Raw genomic sequence first — 21,023 nt, 5'->3', positions numbered from 1 at the left:
TCTGCCCTCTTCCATTTCTGCCCGGCCATCCTCCTTTTCTCCAGCTCTTTCTTCCCATCCTCTGGCCTGCCATCCATCACCTTCCTCACCTTCTCCTTCCCCTTCTCCCCTCCCCTTCTCCCCTCCCCTTCTCCCCTCCCCTTCCCCTCCCCCTCCCCTCCCCCTCATCCCCTTCTCTCCCCTCTCCCTCTCCCCTCCTCCCCTTCTCCCTCCTCGATCCCTTCTCCCTCCTCCCCTCCTGTCCCTCTTCCCCTTCTCTTCTCCCATTTCCCCCTCCTCCCCTTTCCCCCTCCTCCCCTTCTCTCCTCCACTTCTCTCCCCTTCTCCCCTTCTCCCCTTCTCTCCTTCTCCCCTTCTCTCCCCCTTCTCCCCTTTTCTCTCCCTTCTCCCCTTCTCCTTTCCTCCCTCCCCTTCTCCTCTCCTCCCTCCCCTTCTCCTCTCCTCCCACTCCTCCACATAATCACCATTCTTATCATCACTGCCATAATCACTATCATATATTTCATTATCAGCAGCTTACTGTCCACTCTAAAGTATTCCAGATGACCTATCTTGACCATTTTTCTTTGTTTAAAAAGAAAAGCCTGCATGTACTGATGACGTACATGTAGGTCACCTTATCTCAGTAGGTGACTAAATGATATAAAATCGTGCTGGTATTGATAGGAAAATTGAAGAGCTTTTATTCAATTTTGTGGATTTGATACGCTGTGAAGTAGATGAAGTATTATTGATCCCAGTTGGGAGTCTCTGTCGGGTAGTTCTAGGAAAATGGCAGACTGAAAGTGAAACAGTGATGGAGAGTTCATTCAAGATTCATTTCCTTGAATATTATCTCTCATATGTATTAAAATGGTTCCATGTGAGTAAGAGCTATTAAAAAGACCTTCACAATAAAGAAATAACTTTTTAAATTGAAAGATGAAAGATGAAAGATGATTATTTGAAAGACAAATTATTCTGATGAAATAAGTGTAATTTGTAATTCAATGTTCGAAAATCATATCTTCCTTTGATTGAGCAGTGAATGATGTTTCTTAAAAACTAAAATAGACGTAATTTCTCATTATTGCTTCTGCCATTAATTACAATCATATTTACGTCAGAAAATGTCTTTTTCAATATATAAATGTACTTACCCTACTGAATATAGAGTATCCCATATAGTCATGAGTGAGTAGTTCAAATACACTGCAATATTGCTATCCTACTTCAGAGCTGCAGTGCAAGATTTCTTAGTTTCTATTTTGTAGTAATGACCCAATATATATATATACAGTATACTATACTACACTGTACATGTATTTCATCATTCTAAATTGCTTACCGGTAATTTTTTTATAGCACATGTGACAGATATTAATGACATACCGGTACTTTGCACTTTGATCAGTGATTTCTTAGTCAGTGATATTACTATTGTACTGATAACCTTTGAATAGCATTAACAAACAAAAGAGTTTTATTGATTTTTTTGAAGAGATGAAAGAAGCATGAAGAAGAAAAAAAGTCCTGTCTCTGAGACTTGGACAGAGACATTTTTCTGCCTTTTCTCCCCATATATAGTTTATTTTAGTTCTGATTCTGACCGACAGCATGTATCCCTACTGCTTTTAAAGAATATTTGCTTGATATGAAGGCTGTTTGCACAGCAATATTTATTAAACAGTATCAATATTTATCAATTGTTTTATATGATAAGATTAGAATTACTCATGAGTGTTTTAGTATTTCACAATCAGAGTTCACATTGTCTTTGAGCGTTAGATTACTGTGTGTCACGATGAAATATGCGTGATGAAAGTCACCTTCAAAATTGTCTTTCTTTCTGTAATGTTCAAGTACTTCATAGATGATTACCGGTAGACAGTTCAGTTTCAGTTCAGTTCAGTTTATTCAATTCAATTCCACCTTTAAAGACATGCAATTCAGCAATTCAGCATTTATTCAATTTCATAATTCCATAATAAAAACAGTAACATCGACATGCAGTAAATATAATAGAAGTACTACTTATACATAATTATTATATTTTGGTTGCATTTATTAAAATAGTAAAATATTGACAGTCAAAAATAAAAATGTGGTTGCTGTATAAAAACCCTAGTGGGTTTGTCTTAACAGCCACCATGAAATCTTTAAAAACACGTTAACAAAGGTGAAAACATGCAATTCTATGTAAAAAATAATACATAAATTGGGATAATATTTACAATGAATTAATACAAAACAGAATAAGGCACAGCTGTAAAAAAAAAAAAACAAGAGAAGGTTTTGTCTGGACAGCTTCCTATCAAATTAGATTTAATAAATATATATAGTAAGAAACAAGTAGCAAGTAAAGATATTGCATAACAACCGGCACAAGCTCAGTAACATGATAGGATGCAAAAGTAAGAAGATAGCGAAGGAGAAATGTGAGGGGAAAAAGAAAGAGAGAGAGAGAGAGAGAGATGCAAAGTTGGGATAAATACATTCATACATACATAGTATAACATTGAGATGTGAATCGTTACATCTTTCTGCTGTAAAGTAGTAAATGGTCAATGATTTAATAGGTGAGTTACATCCAGGACATATATGTTCATGACTTCTAATAATAAATCTGTCAGATATGATTCCATATACTTGAAACTTTCCTAAATATTTGTTTTGGTTCAGTTAAAATTTTGAAAAATACAATGTTGATTGGAGAAGGAAGTATGAAAGGAAACAAAGGGGATAAGTTTCTGGTTGTGGTCGGTGAATGAAAGAGAATTGAGAAGACATTGTGAAAGCCATTGCTGGGTGCAAAAATTGCAAAGATTAAAATTGAACTAATATTGGCCCAAAATACTTCAATGGTAGTAGGCTGTCATTAGATTGATTTATGATAATTTTCACTTTCAGCATATATACATAGAATGCAAACAGCAAGATCCTTTTTTTCTTGTTCATTAAATTTTAATTAGCCATGTCAAATTTATTGTTAGAAATGGAAGTCAATATGATTGTTCCATGTTTGTTGTTTATCCTGTAAACAATGTTGTGGTTATGGTGTACTAGTCAAGGAAATCAATCCCCCAGAAGATGTTTGCATCATTGTAATTGATATTTTTGTGGGCCAAGGATGAAGAAAAAAAATCTTGTTTGCTTTTCAGAGCGTGTCTGCTAGTGGGTGTTCTACAATTGTTGATTTAATAGTATGATTACATTTTTGGGGAAATTGTTTGAATATTTTAGAGTACCGTTAATCTTGTCATTGTCCACTCCCTCTCTCCGTATTCTATCCCTACTTTTTTTTCCTGTAAAAAATAGATGCAATTCTTAATTTTTTGCGTCTTATTTTTTGTTGTTGTCCTATTCCTCCTTTTCACCCATTTGTATTTTCATTTGTTCTTTCAAGCGATTGAATAGCCAAATTAATATTTGAGTTACTTTAATATCTGAAAATACTTTCTTCACAGGTCTTTAGTGTAATATAGGCCTAGATACATTACAGTATTCATATTTTCCTTATAATTATAAAGAAATCTAAATCAGAATAAAAAGATGGATTTCGTTTTAAAAAAATACAAAGCTGTCGATAACATTCTAGAAAAGTTTTTTCTTGATCTATTTCGGCTCTTGAGGATGAATTCAGGATGAAAGTCAGGAATGAAGAAAGAAAGAAAGAGACTGAAACTGGTCATACTCCCTCTATGTTGTGGTTTCATCCATTTAGCTCTGGAATGAAGAATTGATGATTCATTTTGTACAAAAAAAGATTTTAAACTGTAGGGCAGGTGAAAAGTAAAAGCTCCATACAATTTGTGTAAGTTCTGATCTGTTGGACAAAATCTTTTAGAAACTATAGTTGGTTGTACAAAGTTCTTACAATATTTGTGATTCAATGATTTTATTTCTCATGCAACACATAATACAATGAATTATTATATTACAAAAATATGCAATGAAACGACAAATATAATAGAAAAAGCATGAGAAAAGAGGAACTAACTAGAAGCAGAGCTTGTTAGTTCCTCAGATGCTGTTTTACAATAAACATGAACAAAGTATACTTTGAAAATATGGTTACAGCTTTTATGAATAATATGAGGGGTAAAAAACAGACTACATTCTTGGAATACCTGCATGTCTGCTGTTTACATACCATAAAATTGGATAAAAGTTTAATGACAACGTCACTATGTGGCTTTTCCTGTAATATGATGATAATTCTGATAATAATGGAACAATGGGGAGTGTTCTCATTATAGACCTTCATTGCTGGTAAATGGAGCATAGCGCACATACATGTGTCTACCAGGTATGCAAATTTAAGTAAAAAAAAGTAAAAAAGAAAAAGGTAGAGTCTTTTTAGTTCCTGTAATTTTATATCTCATAAATGATTTTATTGCTCATAAATGATTTTATTGCTTATAAAAACACTAACATTCCTTTTTAGAAAGAGGCATACATGTCCTAATTATAATTGAACGTAATTGACATTAAAGAGAACCATGCTTTTACGCCTCCATGTTTACATGTATTTCATTACGAATTAAAATGAGGGATTTTGCTCACAAAAGACAAAATGAATATACTGTTTACCCCCTATGTTTCACCTTATGAAAAAGCCCTAGGGAATAGTATCAACAAGTCAAATAGGTGTTTTGTTATACATTGTTTAGAAGAAAAGTTGTACAGTAAAAATCAAATCTTGTGTTTATTCTACCGGTATTTATCCTACAGTGTACATCCCATTCCTCTGGTCCTGCATAAAAAAGGAAAAGAGTGTAAATGGAATAGACTCTCCTCAATTGTAGTACAAGTATAGTAAAAATGTCCTTCTCCTCCATTTGATCCCAGCATGATAAGGTCGACAAGAAGATGACTTCACAGCTGGGATAATCCTATTTAATTTGCCCATAGTTTGTGACTAATTTTGATCTTGTCTTGGAATTCCTATTTAAACTTTGAATAACTTCTTCAGAAGGATCAAAATGTTCTCCAGCGGTTCTGATTGAATTAACTTGAATAGCCAGTGCCCCCTTTTTGTGATCATTGTTGATATTCTTTGAGACTTAATGTCCTTGGCTACCAGTTTAAAGACTTGGGATTATCCATTGAATCTTTGAAATCCATCTTCTGATGAGGAAGCCTAAACTGGACCCAACCACTACCCCTCGCCCACCCCTTCTTTTATCCCTCTGGCCAATCAGTGGCCAAGCCCACCTTTTAATAGAGGAAATCTTACCATCCAATTGTAATATCACAATGAATCAGAAACCCTTCTATCACATCCCTATTCATTCCCTCTCAACTGAGGGCACACTACCTGAATAGAATAGCAAGAAAAGGATTGCGCACTGAGTTTGTTGGTGCTGATGCGTGCAGTGAGTCGTGTAATGCCCCTAGCCTAGTCCTTCTCTCTGTAGCTCTCTCTACTGTCATGTCAGTGCATTCACTGCTTCTGAACAGTGCTTAGCTTTTTGCATGGTGAATATACATTGCATGCAGAAGTGGATTGGGCAGAGCACAGGCAGGGTAAACGCCTATTCGTATTTACATGCCTTGAGTCTCTCAGCCGTGGAGCATTACTGCATTCAAAGCCGTTTGTGTACAACAGTCATTTAGCTCATAGTCATAGACTCCTGTATCAGATGAAAATACTTCTGCTGAATGCATGTATCAAACCTGATCATTTTTGCCTGGCTTAATTTGGAAGCTGATATTGGACTGCAGGAATTTTGAAGAGTTTCAACGATATTTTGATCATTGACAATTTTTTTATCATTGGAACCTGGAGAAGCGTGAACGTGCTGTACTATACTGTCAGTGACAGGAAAAAGGATTCTATCTGTCAAAACTCAGGATTATATTACTGGAGTAAGACTGTTGGCTATCAAATACAGGTAAGTCAAGCCTTTTATCGCCCAACTTATCTAAGGCTATCAAATTAAATGGTTTACATTATCAATAGGCAATATTTGTATGGAAATAATTGTCAATTTTATTTAATTAACATGTATGTTAATTGCTTGTCTCAGCTTACCAAATAACAAGACTATACAGAGTTAAATGTAGATGTATACTACACAATCACATCAACGCACTAACTGCATGTCTATCATTAATGTTTTCCTCAAAATTTCCAAAGCTACACCTGTATTCCCCTTATTATTTAATTCATGTGTTTTTAGTATACCAACGTCAACTTGGCACAAGATCATAGAGTGTACATGTATAGGTAGGATGTAGTGGTAGATATAAAAATGTTAATACCAAGGTTCAATCTTATAGTTATACTGGGTGGACAATATTCTAATATTTCTTGTTGTGATGACCCTTTTGTTGTGTACTAGCTAGTTTTAAATTTCATAGTACTGATGTGATTTTGATGTTTTTGTTCTTTGCATTGTAAATTAACGTGTAAAACGAGTCTACAGTATATACAGTACATGTAGGGCTAAATAACGACTGGATCATTGGATTGAATCAATGTTTTAATCTGGAATAAAGGATGACTTCCTATATTGAGATTTGAGGATGCACAGATTAGTGGTCCTTCCGTGCATCATAACTACATGTACATGTATTGTAATGTGGACCATCATGTTAATTTGATTATCTTGTCACCTGATCTGTAATGCACATGTACCCGATTACAATTTTGTGACAGTGTTAATTGTTAATGTGACGTGAGATGACAAATACACACTCATTGTTCATAGTCGGAGAAATACCTGAATATTGTTGCTGCTAATATTTAGTGATCAGATAGGCTAATAATTGAATGACAGGGTTGATGATTTTATTTCCAATTTTGAAAATTGCCATCAATATCAGCAAAAAAAAAGTTCAAATTGATAAATATTTGATGATATTCAGTGATCTAGGCTAACAATTGAATAACTGGAGGATGATTTTATTTCCAATTTTGGAAATTGCCATCTACATTTCAGCAAAGAAGTCAAATCAGACTTGTGTTTATTTATGATTAGAATTTCTGCAAATTATGTTTTGAAAGCCAAATGTATCAGGGAATTTGGAGACCTCTTTATGTACATACTTCAGAAAGCTACATTAAGTGCAATGTATTATTCTCCAGTATGCAGCAACTGTGGATCCACATCTGGTTCGGATTTGAATAAATCTTGGAGATTATAGAGATGTAAAATTTTGACTGTAAACAGGAGTGGTTCTTATATTACAAAGTCTAGCAGGGGGTGATCTAGAAATCTTAGAAACATGCCCCACCCTAAATCTATATCCCTAGGGCCAACTCTGTTTACATTATACACAAGCGACAATATAGTCGGTTCTTAGTTAGTAGACCCCCAATTGAATGAGCATCTGTAGTCGATATGTTCTTTTTACATTCGGCATCATGAATAGGCCTACATTATTGTGAAGCACTTTGTAACTGCATGGAAAAGGTACCGAATACTCTTTGGATTGAATGGAATTATTGCTTCTTATATTTGCAGCGCTTCATCAAAATACTTCATGTTTATGAAATTGTTATTTATTTCTGGTAATATATTTCATGGTAGGTTTTAGGAGACCCCTACGAAGAGACAATCATTGTACGCATTTCATAAACAGTGCAAATGTAAGTCTTCATCGGATAATTTGGTAAAGCCGGGTCTGCAGTTCTCTGATGCAGGCCAACATTACCAGAGTAGCACTGCTGCCTGGGGGTGTTTCACAAAGATCCTAAGTTGAACTTATCTCTAAGTTGGACTTAAAAATTATGGAAAGCCATTAGCATCTTTGAAAATATTTTGTAAAAGTTATTTTGAAAGGCATTAATTGTTTATTCAAATCATTCATATTTTCTATCATCAAGGAGATTTCATGTTCTGGATGTGGAATTTATAAAAAGTCTAAAATACTTGAATTTCTGCTTTTGAATATATTTCATTTTAAGACTCCAATGGCTGTCCATAATTTTTAAGTCCAACTTAGAGTTAAGCTCTACTTAGGATCTTTGTGAAACACCCCCCCCCCAGGTCTTGCCCTTTTCATTCTACATTGTAGGGTCCACATACATCATGTAAACATTGCAGGCTTACCTTACACTTACAGGGCCCATTGTACTTTGTAAACCCTAGATGTACATGTACATGGAGGCAGACATGGTTGTATTGTTATGCATGACACACAAACCTTGTTGCATTAGCTATTCTTATACAGTGCATTGTACCTAGAGTCTCCATAAGGTAAATATGCTATTATCAGGATACTTTAGACTTATTTGATCAACATTGTACATGTATATTGTAGGGCACCCAACACCATCGTAGAAGTCAACAAATATTTCACATACTGTTGCAGTGTTTGCATTTGAAGATGGCCCTCTTATCGCTTTTGCAAACTGTGGCTCCTGTCTACCTTCATTTCAAGTCTGTTGCCCCCTTTCTTGAGGGTTTGCTACTTAACCAGGGAGCCATTCTCTCTCTTTCTCTCTCTCTCTCTCTCTCTTTCTTTCTCTCTCTCTCTCTCTCATCTATTTCTCCCACTCCCATTCTCTCTCCCTCTCCCCTTCTCCCTCTCCCCTTCTCCCCCCCCCCCCATCCCCTTCTTCCCCCAATCCCCTTCTCCCCTCTCTCTCTAGGCGCATTTATACTGTCAAATACCTCATTTTGAAAAGTCGCGATGTTTCGTGCACCCGGTTACACTTGTGCTGAAACATCACCGACGGAGCTGTTCAGCGATGTTTTGGCATGTTTCGGTTGGTAATGCGCATGTGCAGTCTTCCCGACCTTTGACCCCGGCCTGCTATAAGATTTTTAGCGCGCGCAATTTCCAGCTAGCGCTATAGCTAGCTAAATAGCGATACATCCCATGCGCATGCATGCGATATGTTTTGTTTATCTCGCGTGTAGTATTTGAGGCAAGAGTGGATAAGTTACGAAGTACGGACTACGGCTGCTGATTCAGTTTTCCCAAATTCAATCGAAATCTAGTAGTAAAAACGATATGGGAAGGTTAAGAAAATCATCGTTGTTAATTGTTAATTTCATGCTTTCACTCATTTCTCTGAAGCCCTTTTCCCCACGTTAGCAGGGACGCTTGGAAGTCTGGTGGAGGAGCTCTCCCTGCCTCCACATCGAAATCAAGAACTTCATCTCATCATCAGTCCAATGGGAATTGTTCACTTCCATATTAATTAATCTAACAAAACACTCAAATACTACTACTAGACAGATATGGCCAGACGGGAATAACGAAGATTGAATAAAGGATGAGTTAACGGAATAAACGGAGCTGAATGAACGGATAACACGCACGACGATGGAAATGCTATAAATATCACACGGGAAGAACGTGGTTTAAAAGAGCGCGGGTAACAATCCGGAAGTGCCGGAAGTCACGTGCCTAACATCGCGATGTTACAACTGCGAGCGGTTATACTTGCCAAACACGCCAAAACACGCCAAAACACGCCAAAAGATCACACTTCGTTTTGGAATGTTTGGGGCTTGGCATGTCTGCCGGTAAAGCGTAGTTGCCCTTGGTAACATCGCGGCCAGGCTCCGGTTTGGCATTTTTTGGCGTGTTTGGATGACAGTGTAACTGCCCCTTTTCTCTCTCTCTCTCTCTCTTACAACTCCCTGATCTGATGGAACCTTGACACAAGTGCAGTCTGACCACACACCCAAATACAAACAATACACCCCTCTGTAATACAGACCCTTGATTGATGACCTCAGGTAACCTTAAGGGATTGGGAGGGTCAATCCCCTCATAAGGCAACCTGCAAACCCATGACCCCTTGACCTCATTTCCACCTGTACAGTGAGAAGATCTGGTGTCTGGGGCACTCCCTTTTCCATTTTCCTAAAAGTTTTACGTTCATTTTGTGGCTGTCTTAAAATTTCCAATTTTGTCAGTCCATCTTGATCCTGTAGGCCTAGGTAATCCGTTCGCTACAGCTGGTCAAAATATCTTGTTATTATTACATGTATAGCTCTCTAGTAGTCAGATGGGTCTAAATTTGGTTTGATATTGAATTCAATAAATAGTATGGAGGAATTTATATGAAACATACTATAATAATGTTTTCAACTGACAACTGTCTCTGAAAAGATGTGACTTAGAAAAAAAGCTTTTGTAGCATGAAGTCCTTTCCAAGTGATAACGTAACCATGTCCGAAGGATCTTGGCGAATGCAGTGCTTGCCTTGTATGGATTTTCCGTGGCCATAGGCTATCAGAGCTTAATGCAAATCGATTCAGCGGGGTTGTAAAAATAGCATTCATTTATGGGTCACAGTTTTCTACGATCAATATTCAATTTGTATTCATGAAGTGATTTATGGTATGACTTTACATTAGGCCTACACATACACGTAAGTGATGTCCATGTATGCATCATGCAGAGACATCCGGTCACTGACTTGGTGCCAAACAAAGCAATTACTAAATGACAGGTGAAAAGTATACAGTATTGATACTATGGGAGTTGAAATTCAATTTATTTGTTGGCATACAGTGTATACATGTTGTAATACTACCAATTAGTAGAAGTTGGACTGCACTGATAATGATATGAAATCTCTTTTTTTTTAACCATGGAAAATCCTACATGATCTTCATGGATATGTCTTTTGTACATGTATACTGAATGATGTCAGATCATGTCCTTAAATACCATGTACTCTTTGCATATAGGCCCAAGCACAGCCTTGCACAGATGTTGTTTTATTGAACCATTTAGTAAGTCCATGATAGAACCATGAAGTTATATAAAAGGTCACAATTTTCTGGTTCCTGGAGAACGAGAAATGTGAGAAGGTTCCTGGTGGAACAGACAGAGAGCCACTTTGTCAGTGATTTGTAGCCATAATAAACATCACCTGGGTAGAAGCCAAGCCAGAGGGGATGATCGAGTCTTCTGGAGTTTGTTGGACAACTGGGTTGACGAACACCACGGTGGCAGTTGTGTCCTCATTGGACCAGCTTTTGGAAGATTCATAAAGATTTCAAAAATTTCATAAAGATTGCTGCTGTTTAGAAGATTTTAAAGAAAAGTGCTGATTTGGATTCCTCCAAATTTCATGATCACAAAACCAGTAGGTCAGAGGGTCAGATAGACATATCTTGTAGCATTAAAAGTTCTGCTCTGAAAAGTTGGAAAGTTGGAAACTTGGAAACTACTGATAAATTTAAAGATGGACAGATTTCTGCACATTACCAGTACATTATATCCTTCCGAGAAAGAAAGATTTGAATTTTTTTTTAACTTCAAGAAATTGTTAAGTCATCAAAAGGTTTGGAAAATGTTTTGAAAACTGAAAATTTCAAGGAAAGAAATAATTTTTGCAATGGAGACAGTTCTAATGTCAGTATACACTTTCAAACACCAAGGAAAACTTTGCCTAGACACTTTTGTCAATCAAATGAGCAAAGTGTACAGTAGCTACTCTTGTTTGGCAGCCAGAGGGCGTTGACCTCGAGACGGAGAGAAGGGTCAAATGTTGAGAGACGAGAGTACATGTCAGGGTGTGAAGTTCATTCTGGGCCTGTCAGTCAAGCAAGGTGTCCAAGTCTTGTGCAATGCAATGTGAATCATACCTGTCCTTAATACTAAGAATTGTTGATTATGTAATACTTTAGGAAATGTGGTACACCTCTTTCATTTTCTGACTAATGAAAAATTAAATTTATTGTATTATTTACTCAATGTATTATGTAATATTAAGGAGATTGAGGTTCCACTTCTCAAAAGTTGAAAATAAGATATGCCTACATGTACATGTGATCAATCAATAACAAGAATAAATAGAATGCTTGCATATTTTATGGCAATGTTCCTGTTAATTATATACCAGGAAGTCCTTTCTGTCACTCCTGAAAATGTTAATAAAACTGGATTCTGTCGAGGCTAATTCATGTAATTCTAGTTATTTTATTCAATCTACAATTTAACAATATTTCAAATTTTAATTCTTTCCTTTAATAAGCATGAGAGTAAGAACTATTGATTTATGGGGAAATGCTGAAATGACAAGGAAGTTCCTGAAGAAAATATAATAAACATAATAAATATGTTCCTGTGGCTGTTTCAAGTTTTTGACTTCCTCAAAGGACTCCTTTTTTCATCACTTGCCACAGGCAGAGAACCGTGTCAATCATGATGTCCCAGACAGGTCCTAGCCTGTTCACATTACAAGACATTGATATGAAACTCGTAGAAAGAAACGTCATATACAGAATAATCACATAGCAAAAGTGACACACTGTACATGTATGCATGTGAGATTTTTTAAGAGGTCATTTGATGTATATTTGATGGCAGTCTGTCAGATTAGTTGACACTTGACAGCTCTCCAATCATCAGTGTCCACCCAGTTATACGGTTTTCGTACACCAGCACCCATTGTACACCTAAACAGATGTCGACTCTTGACCTGTTATTTACCAGATTGTCTCATTCCCACAGGCTTAATACAAGGTTATACTGGTTCTGGTACGGAAGGGGTTAATCAATTTTTTTTATTCAGAACTATTTTCTATGGCATTTTGATGTGCTGTTTTGTTATACCGGTACTATTTTCAAGAAAATATAAATGATTGTACACTGTACAGCTGTACCATTTTGTTGTTCAGCTGAAGGATATACATTAATTTTGCTGGTCTAAAAGGGGGGGGGGGTATGATAATATACAAATATTGACTGCTCATGAGGATGATGGTGGGAAATATCACTCCCAAGGTGGTGTTTACACCGGCCCTTCTATCAACCCCGAGGCGAAGCCGAGGGGGTGATAGAAGGGCCGGTGTGAACACCACCGAGGGAGTGGTAGTTCCCACCATCATCCGATTACAGAGCAGTCCATATTTGTTTTATATACCTCATCCTTTTTATTGATTCATGATTAGGTCTAGCTGTAGGTCTAGATCTAGCTCTAAAAACAGGAAACGAGATCAAGAGGAATTTACTAACCCAAATAAGAAAAATCCAACATTAAGTCCAAGGCAAGAGTATTGAATTCCTACGCGCTGCGCGTAACCGCGCGATTGCGGTAGCCTAGCAACTCAGAAAATTTGTGTGCGCAACTAAGTCGCGGGAGGGGTTAGGGGTCCTATCCCAGGGTTTGATAGTAGCTATCAACCCCTCTGACGTAATGATACTTGATAGATCGAAATGCTCCTTGACATGTGATATAGTCTTGACCAATCAGTGAATGACAATCTATGTATGAGGTATATAATCTGGTATATTCCCTGCTTGAGGAATGATGACCTGATAGGGTCAGTCTGGTAGCTCCATTAGAATTCAGGTGTCAGGGTTTTGGGGTCAAGTTAAGATAACAAGATGACCTCGTTTCTGACATGAATGGTGCTTGGGTGATAAATGGAGAAGGAAGGATGTACAAATGTTATCAAATTCATTTTAAATCACTTTTACCACAAGGAAATTGTAGTGTTTTCATTCAGCTCCTCAACATAAAATGTATTTCAAGTATTTGACAAATCTTTTGAGCTGTATAGTAAATGTGTGTGCTATCGTTGGTTTTCAAAAAAATAAATAATTGAAGTTGTGAATCAGAAGGGTAATGCTGGAGATGTCTGTCTGATTAGAACATTTTATATTGGCAAGCGTTTTATTTTTCCACGAAGTATTCATTGTAGGGTTGTGAATTTCACAAACAACAAATTTTAATTGGCAATTTGTAAGTAGCCTATGTTAATTATAGCGAAGAATGGTATATGAAAATGTCTCTCCCTAATCCTATCATCTGCGAAAAATCAGCTTATAGAATGGTTGTTGTTCAAATTTGGTAAATTATATGAATTTGCCCTTTGACCCTTGTTAGTATCCACCCCTCATTTGAATTTTGTTGTATTCAAATTCAGGGTTGATAGTCATTATAAGCTGTTTTTGTGTGATACAATAACCCTGAGTTTACATTGGGCAGAAATGACACTAAATAAACTGACCTTAATTTAAGCACTAGGAGGTATCAAATTTCAAAATTTATTGGGCACTGGGGTGTAACTTATCCCCCCTCTTTTTCACCCATCCTGGCCAGCAGGGCAGACGATAAATAATTTTCTAACATTCCATTTTTTGCCCGTTAAAACTTGACCTCTGTATTGAGTTGGTATCTGGATGGATGCAGTGTGAGAGATATTGTCAGATTTACGACTTCTAATTGCACCCCTTGGGAGACGTGTAAAGCAAACTGCACTGGGGATGGCTTCACACCAGGTTGATTAGGCCTACCTGTTTCCTGTAGTTTGTAGCTTGAATTAGCATCTCAGTAATCCTGACCCTATCATAATATGTAGAGGAAAATATACATGAACAGGACGAAGAACAAAAAGAGGTAGAAAAAATATTTTGCAATATAGAAACAAACAATTTTTTTTCCTTATGCAAAGTAGTTCTGAAATAGTTGATACCTTGTGCTGAAGCATTTTTTGAGATTGTATTCTTCTTCAAATGCAATGCTAATATTAATGCAAAAGTGTATACAAATAGTGCATGTGTGTAATACAGGGAGAGTTATTACATTGTACATTGTACATACCGGTAGTGCAAATATTATAAAAATAATTGGAATATAAAACTATGAGATCCAGTTTCTGATGGCAGTGTTTCATCAGAAGCCTGTCTTCTTTTAAAGCCATAGGAAACTCTCCTTATGCAACTAGACCTTATCTTTCGCTAAAGTTGCTCATTTCGAACAAATTTCCTTCTAATCAGTTCCAAACTTGTGTGAAAAAGACTTGATTTATTTACAGTATCTGTTTGTGCAAAGCTTCTGAAGGCTGAATCCAAACCAATTTTACAACTTTGACCTCAGCCAGAAGTTTTATTCGAAAGTTTGTTATTTTTCCCATTTCCTGTCGAAAAGTTGAAAAGACTCATACATGTACATGTAACAGGAAAACTCAAGCGAGCGCAATTCTAGGGTCATCTTGGAAGTTTTGTGAACTTCACACGTGTATGTAGGCAACAATGTACATGCCCCATGGAGAGTTGTTTTTATTGAAAATATCTCAAGTCTTCACTTTTAAGTCTTTTAAATTTATTTCAACAATTGGCCTTCAATTTTACCCACTAATTGACCAAAAGCTAGATTGAGGTTTTTATTATATAATCAAAAGTTGATCTAGAGCAGAGTGTATTTTGATTAAATTAATTATAAACCTCACATCATAAACTAATGTTTACATTTGTCCAGTCTGAGTGCAATGCACTTTTCATAACCATTGTGAATTTGTGATTATATTGTAGTTTAGCCTTTTTATATTGCTAGGCACAAGTGAAATGTCAGTTGCTTATCTAATAATTTTGGACAATAACATAAATCCCAATTGTTCATGCGATGTAATTGGTCATAAAGATTTTAAATAATTAGATAAAATGATATACACTGTATATAATCATATAATGTGTGTAATTCTATGGAAGCTATTGCTCCTCAGGGGGATTACCTCATGTAAGTCATTTGCTAGGACTGGGACATAAGCTCCTGTTTTTTTTCTTTTGCTTTTAATCCTCCGTTTAGGGGGCTGAAAATAGAGAGGATTAAAGTAGTTTACAGTGAAGCTGTGAGGTCGTACTGCACAACGCTGGAAATGAATCGACCTTGAATCTTTGCGCGCTGAAGAGAACTTATTACCGGTTTAATAAAATTGAGATAATAAATTGGATAGCATAAATGCGAGTGCATGGGGCTAAATAAGCTTGTAGCATTCATAGGCCTACTTTTTTTCTGGACTTTTGGACTGCTTCTCTTTTAGAAAGTGAAAAAGTTCAAGGTATATCAATTTATTTTATTTTAAGCAAGTAAGAGTTCAATATATTCAGATTTTGCTTAGATTTAAAATATATTCTGATACATGTAGCTGTTTCACCTGTATTTGTGACCAATATGAATCTTGAGCTGTAAACAGTTGAATTTTTTCTTTATTGATGTACTATACATACATGTACCGGTATGCAAGTATACCGGTAGATATTTGAAGGTTTAAATTAAACTACTTCAGATGCCCCTACATCTTTTGGTCTAATTCATTTTCTTATTCGCAGAAGAAAATTGCCATAAATATGTAAATTTTTCTACGAGTAGCCCCACTCCTTGCCCTTGGTCAACTTTTTAAAAACCTTATTGCAGTGAGCTGTCTCCACAAGACTGCAATGATTGCATGTTTCCATCACCCACCAAAAATGCTCGCTCATTATTAGCATTCAGGTTACAGTTATATTCAATCACATCTCATGAATATTCGCGAGCTTTGCGTGAATGAGTGAACAAGAAAGGCCTTTATTTGCCATGAATTTGCAGTCTGGATTACAATACAGGGATTGGGCACAGCTCCATTGGAAATGTTGAAACTTACTATTCTTCAAGCTCTTGGCAGGAGTGAAAAGAACCGTATAATAAAGGTTTCATACTAGTACGTCAGTAGATGCTTGTGTTAATTGCATTCCTATTTCAGTTGGATGATTCTGGTAATTGCTGTGTGTTGTGATTTTTTTTCACCGTGTCTGTGATGCTTGAAATGTTTCTGGGGACCCAGTAGGATGATGAAATCCTTTTTGTTACTAATTGCTATATGCCCTCCTGGGCATCGTTTCACAAAACCGTCACAAAAGTACAAGTTCACCGACATCCCATCAAAACGTGTGTTAAATTTGATACATGCCTTTCAGTAAGTTGTCGTTGAACTTGTATTTATGACTGTTTCGTGAAATGCTGCCATGGTAACCATATGGTTGGAATACTCCCCAGGGAGTGGAGATGGTGCACAATGTGTGTGAATGAATCCAATGACCGGGGAAATGATATAAAGCAGGTTTTACGTATTTAGCGCTATATAAATCCAGATTATTATTAATGTTATCATTAACATTATTATTCAGGCAATTTAAGTACATTTGTATATTCCATCTACATCTTTATTGACTTAAGGCTGAGGCTGAAGCTCTTCTTAAATTGCACCGTATCTGTACGGTTCAAGATTGGTTCATTACCCAATATTAATCTAATTCAGTGTGTATGTATTTTCATTTTTAATTGTGTTGATAGATCTCTTCCAAAGATCTATTTTAAGAGCTTAATCTCTATCTACTGCACAGGCATCCCCTTGTATATTCTTTACTCGTTCAACACCCTGTAGTGCTAGAATCGTCTTTACCGTACTTCACTTGTTCAAGATGGGTAGAGTCGGATAAGGTAAACTTTGTAAATCTCATCTTATGCATAGCTTGCTCTCTTCTGTTCACACGACAATGCAAAGCCCAGAAACAAACATTCCAGTGAAGCTTATAAATGGCCCACAACAACAGTGCAACCATTTCTGTGGACCAGCTTAGCATAGCAAAAGGATTTCTCTTTTCTTCCTTTTTTTAAAACTATTGTCCGAAGATTCCAGGTACTTTGTTGAAATTGTGCAAGAAGATGCAATCAGATTGTGTGGACATAACAAAAGGTATATTCATTACTGTAGATCTCAACAGATTTTGCTTCATTTGTGGTTAGTTTGATTTTTGTACCATACATGTAGAATGTTTATCTTGGTTCTATGTAAACACGTGCATAAATGTACATGTACATGTCAAATGTAATTTGAGTAGGTCAAAAAGTTGACTTCGTTATGGAAAAGGGGGCACAGTAATCAACCTACATGTACTTGTACGCATAGTGCATGTTTGTTCATGTACCATCAATGCGAACCAATTTTGTACTTTTCTGCAAGACGTGAAACATTCATTGGAAGTTTGTAAAGAACATTCAGAGATTGCAGGTGATGTTTAGTTAGTGTGGGTACATTGTAAAAGCGTTTTTTATGGTACAATAAACTACTTGTGAAAGCAAGAAACAGTAATAAAAGAGCTTGAAGATGTTTCTTTTATTAGAGTGATGATGTTGATATCATCATATCATATCACCGATCATGATCCATATTAGTTTGGGAACTATTTTTAGAAAACAACTCCAGAAGAGTGGGCCTAAATTATATTTTTTTTTTCTTCATTTTATTGTATTGGAATGTTTGTTTTGAAAACTATTGGAATGTCATATTACATGACTGCGATGTGATCATTCGTAAGTTCAGAAAGAATGCATGCGTGATAGACAATATCTTTATCATAACTCCATGCAACCTAATTTTGTTCTCTGAATGTTTGGATCACCTGATCCAGCTGCAATCTGAATACACCAGTGTAACTCCCGGCAGTACATGTAAGTCTACAGGGGCACTCCTGTTCGATATTCACCCCCTGATGCAATTACAAAGTTGTCCGATCCTACCTCTTATACCTTTGGTTGACTAGGCAAATCCAGTGCTTTAGTGCAGCAAGCAGGTGCGCCAGAATATTCGTCCCAACCTTCCCCATTTAGAACAGAAAACAAACCACCTTCCTAACAACTGGAGAGCACTGTCATGTACCTTCACATCTCTCAGGAATATCCAGTTCCACGTGGCTTAACACCTCCAACAAATCTTATTTTTAGCCTGCCATATATATTTCGGGGGAAGTAGATTATGATTTAATTTCCCATCAATTCATCCTTAATATTGCCTGGCAAGTGGCATAACCAAAGCATGCAGAGTACCAGTAATTTACCAGCCGCATGCCCTCCTTTTCCCCTTTCTTCAAAAGTGAAGAGCGGTGTGTGAGGGCTCTCGAATAAAACGGGAAGGATTTTTGGATTTGGGCCGTAATCCTGCTAAACAAAAGTATCCTTGACAAGTCTCTCAACGTGCTGGGGTCTGTGCCTGGCCAGAGAGACAGATTCACCTTTGGATGATTTTAGAGCCTATTTATGTGGCACAATTGACCAAATCCAGTGCAACAGAAAGGGTTTGTTTATAAATATTTTCTAGGTTATTCGAAGTGCAAATTCTGTCCAGGGTAGATCAGCCATTTCAATTATTTTGCATCGATTGTTAAACTGATGAAAATTACAAAGTATTTCATTTGCTAGTGTAACTGTGAGAGAAATGCCATTTCTCTGCATCTATCGAGAACTTATTATTAATCATTGTACAATTATTTACAGAGAAACAAGAGCGTTGATATAATTTTTCTGTTTCTATGCCCAATTATTTATAATATGATTCTGAGTTTCTGACAGACCCAGATATCCTAGTACAACTGTACATATATTCCCCCTCCCCTTGTTCTTGAGAAGTGAAGTTGATATAGGGACATGTCCTCGATGTCTCCCGAGAGCCAAAGGGCGTTACATAGCATCATTCCCCTTCTGGCTCTCAGCAGACATTATTGTGTGCTAATACAATGTACTGTCTTTTTAGGAATGTTCATAAGAAAAGACAAGCCCAAACAATAAACAATGTTGACAAAATATTTTCTTTTTTGTTTTGACTTCCACATAGTTCACATACTTTAGTTCAGTGACTTTGAACAGTCCTACATGATTTGTTTTGAATGAGGTTTTTTTTTTTGCAAGTACCACAGTAGACGCAGTCAATCTATTCTCTCAATACAAGATCAGCAGCATTATTAAGATTATAAGGAAGAAGAAGAAGGAAGAAAAAAAGACATTGTGAAGTTTAAATCGTTTTTTTTCTGGGGATGTCCCAAATCAACAGAATAGACTTTAAACTTGTTCAGAGACCAGAGTGCATTAGCTACACCCTGTACGCGCTTACATGTATATTTACATTATTCATCATGAGAAAGACTATTCTGTGGAGTGTTTGGTTTGAAAACAAATTTATTTGCATGCTTGATTTGTATTGACTTACTTTGGATCATTTGCACAGAACAATGTATAGTTGAGTCCGGGTACTCTGGGGTGTACATTGTAATCAAAAACTGGGAATGTATTCATATCTGTGATATATGAGCTGTGATGGTCGTATTGGATTTGTTTGTAGTACAAAATGTTAAAGGAAGATTAGCAAGTATAATGAAAATTGTATTAAATTATTTTAGAAGAAAATTAATACTGAAACAATATTTGGAGCCGGTATGTACATGCAATTAATATCAATATATATGCCAAATGTGAGCAAGAGTGATTGTGAAATTATAGTGAAGTAATATTTGAAATTGAATCCCAGTATGGTGTTCTTGCTCAATTAACATTTACACTGTACGTGCCAAATTGAGGCAGTTAGTGTGTAAAGTGTAGGTTGATTGAATTGCGTAACCTATCAGAATTTAATCAATAGTAAAAATGAATGGGTTTTTGGGGGTCGAGATTAGAAGGTCCATTTTACATAATGGCATGCCGATTCTCTTGGGGAAAGCAGTATAGTGATTCATGCTAGGTTTATATTAAATAGAATTTCCATATTTTACATACAGAGCATACATACAGAGATCCCCCTCCCCCTTGTATTAATTGAGTGGTCAAACCAATAATGGGTGATTTATGGAGTGCCTAATGTCCTTACAAAATGACCATGAATGTTTATCTTTTGGAATAAATGGAAATTATGATTTGAAGTCAATTAATCATTTTTATTGCATGAGTTAATTCATTTTAACTTTTCATTTTGGCTATGAAACTACATGTACTTGTACAGAGTTAACACATTGACCTCTTGCGCTCCATAAATCAGTTAACAAAGTCAGGTTTACCTTGGGTTTGCTTTTATAAATATGGACCAAAATATTTCTAAAATGATCACTAAATTTACCTTTGTCTGCATCTGAATGCAGAGATTACACAGTTCATACCGTAGGAGCCATGACCCAGACAAAGTCAGTAAACTTTTTCTTCTTTTTCCTTGTTAAAGATGAAGTTGAGTTATGGTGATGCGATTGCATTGTGAAAGAAACGGTGTGGAATCGACCAGAAAAGGTTGATCATCTAGCATATAAGTATTTGTGTGTATTGCAAGGTTCTGGAATCATCAAAATGATAAGAAATTTGGCCAAGTCTTGGTAAAGTTACAACACTGTACCGGTACACAGAAAGATGTATAACTACACGAACACGTGGCGTAAAAATCTGTCCTGATTTTTACGATGTTACATGACGTATTTAGAATATGAAGGCATTTAAAGAGGCATGCTTTACAGGGAACATGTTTTATCTGATGTTCTTCCACACTTGC

General features: G+C 36.4%; 1 protein-coding gene across 2 annotated transcripts in view; it reads left to right on the top strand.

Moving 5' to 3' along the window:
* The first annotated feature begins 5,361 nt into the window (after positions 1-5,361).
* Positions 5,362-21,023, top strand: part of LOC583322 (disheveled-associated activator of morphogenesis 1-A) — a 106,421-nt gene continuing 90,759 nt past the window's right edge. Inside the window, exon 1 of one of the 2 annotated variants that reach the window (XM_030999775.1) lies at positions 5,362-5,876. The gene's annotated coding sequence lies outside the window, so the exon portion shown is untranslated. The remainder of the gene's footprint in view (positions 5,877-21,023) is intronic. The other variant, XM_030999776.1, reaches the window with a different exon arrangement.

This window comes from Strongylocentrotus purpuratus, unplaced genomic scaffold (genome assembly GCF_000002235.5).
Source record: "Strongylocentrotus purpuratus isolate Spur 01 unplaced genomic scaffold, Spur_5.0 spur5_scaffold_5, whole genome shotgun sequence".
Lineage (NCBI taxonomy): Eukaryota > Metazoa > Echinodermata > Echinoidea > Camarodonta > Strongylocentrotidae > Strongylocentrotus > Strongylocentrotus purpuratus.
This window is presented reverse-complemented; position numbering and strand designations above follow the sequence as displayed.